Raw genomic sequence first — 2,476 nt, forward strand, 5'->3', positions numbered from 1 at the left:
GGTTGAGATTCAGTTTATACATGTATTTAGTAAAGAGTGTTTGGGTTACTATTTTGATATCAAACTCTATGGTTGGATGGAAATGATGTGGCGATATGGTTTGTGACTCGACATAGTATGGGTCGAAGGATTTTAAGTCATAGTTGGGTAAGCTTTGGTTTGTATATGTTCAAGGCATTTGTGAGTGTGTTTGTCGGTGTCTTTGAAATACTAGGATAGTGAGTTTGATAGGTTTTCGTGGCGTGGGAGTGTCGGTATTTAAGGCTTTTTGTTGGGCTAATGTTGTACATCTTGGATTTTGCACGGGGTTTGGGTTGGTGAGGGTATACTTTTGGATGTTTAGGTTTCGTTCATATTGAGGAAAGATTTGAGTGCTCGGGAAAACTTTTGAAGTGAAATGGTGGTTTGATTTAGGATGGTAGTATGAGATGAGATACGGGTGTTTGGAAGCTCGTGGTTGCGTATAGGGAGATTTTTTTTGACAAGTAGTATGTATTAATTTTGAAAATATCATATTTTATAAATAATGTTTGAAGCATCCATGAAGATTTTGATAATAAAAAATTACAAGCTGTTATATATATATGAATATGTATATTATATAAATAGAATTTTTTTTGAGATCCGAGCGTGTGAATCACACAAATTTTTTTTTTTTATAAAGATTACAAAAATTTTCTTTTTTTTTTGTTTTGCTTATGAGAAAATTTAAAATACGTAAATTGAATGTTAAAATTTGTTATGAGGTCTCAATATTAAATGATAAATGTCGTTTTTGGGAATGCAAAGTTGCGTAATGATTTTTTTTTACCAGGTTTGTTATTTAATATCGTGTAATGAAGAATATCATGGTAAGTTAAAATGACCGGCATTGTAAATTGAGAAATCACAAGTAAACGATTTTTTTTGTCTTTTAAAATAAATTTTCTACGAAGTTTTGCGTGAGGATTTCAAGAAAGTTACAAATTATAAGTTTGTGAATTTTCTTGAAAAAATCAAAGCGAAACTACCATGAGAAATTTAAAACGAGTTGTTTCATAAAATGCAAGTTTTATTGGTGAAAATTTATAATGAAGCAAAAATGCATAATGAAAGTTGTTGTAAAATAGATTTTAGGTAATGAGAATTCTATCATGGGTATTATGTAATATAATTAAAATGTCGTGAAAAGTTTTAAATAATTAATATTGTGAAAGAATCGTTCAAAATAAACGGAATAGTTATAAAAAAATGATATTTTATACAATTTTTTTTTCTTTGTGCAAGGACTTTAAAGAAAATTTAAAGTTTATATAATAAAAGATTTACTTGAAAATTCAAAGTAACATTTGTCATGAAGTCTTTTTAATATGATGAAATTTATATAATGAGAATTTTGTTTACAAATAGTCTTAATGAAAATAAATGGCATATTAACAATTATTATGAATAGATCAAACTCTATATATACATATATTTATTTATTTATTTATTTTCCTTTTTATAACGAAGAGATTTTTAATGAACGAAATTGCAATAAAAATCATTGTGAAATCAAAATGGGAAAATTGGTGTAATTTACCATATAAAATCGAGATATAAAAGAATTATTAACGGTAAGAAAATATAACATTTATAAATGAAGGATTGTGATAAGAATTTATAACAAAATAAAGGAAAAATGGTTTAAATTCTTGAAATGTAATAATAATGTTTTAAGATTTAAATTTGGAAAAATCGCGCATGAACCACCATGACTTGATATTCCGACACTAAAAACCTTTTTACAAAACTACCATATTGGGGTCTAAACATGTGCACGTACCACCGCGTCTTTTTCATGTTTTCGACTCAAATAACGATTGTAACAAAAATAATAAATCGGGATACAACATCATGTCAAAACACTAGTCCAGGAAATCACCGTAGTTCTATTGTTTTAACACCGAAAATTTGGATGGAGGGCGGAACGCTCGCATTCGACTACTTAAAGTGGTCATCTCATATGAGACAATCTTTAAGGAGATTTGAAACAACGGGATCCAAGTTAAGCTCGTGATCCATAAAACACAACAAAAACTAATGTTTTTGCGTTTTAAGGTAAGGATACCTTGGAGTACTATGAAAGTGTGTGTATGTGTATATTTATGATTTGATAAAATAAATAAGTATAAAAATAAACAAGTGTATTGAACAATCCAGTAGGGTAAACACCTATAGGCAACACGTATAAGGACCCTAAAGCAAAGACTATACTATGTCGTTACGTCTAACCACCTATCTTATAGTCCTGTGGCTTTGATACCAATCTGTCACACCCCGACCAAAATGCGACGGAACATGCCGGAGTGCAACGTGATTGGAGAAATACACAAAACACTATTTAAAGTGACAATATTTATTCAACTCATTTTATTTCAACAAATCAGTAAAAACACATCTCGTTCATATAAACAAGTAGCAATCATATTGTTCGTTTTAATTAATACCCTAATAG

This window comes from Bidens hawaiensis, unplaced genomic scaffold (genome assembly GCF_021521415.1).
Source record: "Bidens hawaiensis isolate Kalapana, Puna unplaced genomic scaffold, B.hawaiensis_p1.1 tig00001336_1, whole genome shotgun sequence".
Classification (NCBI taxonomy): domain Eukaryota; kingdom Viridiplantae; phylum Streptophyta; class Magnoliopsida; order Asterales; family Asteraceae; genus Bidens; species Bidens hawaiensis.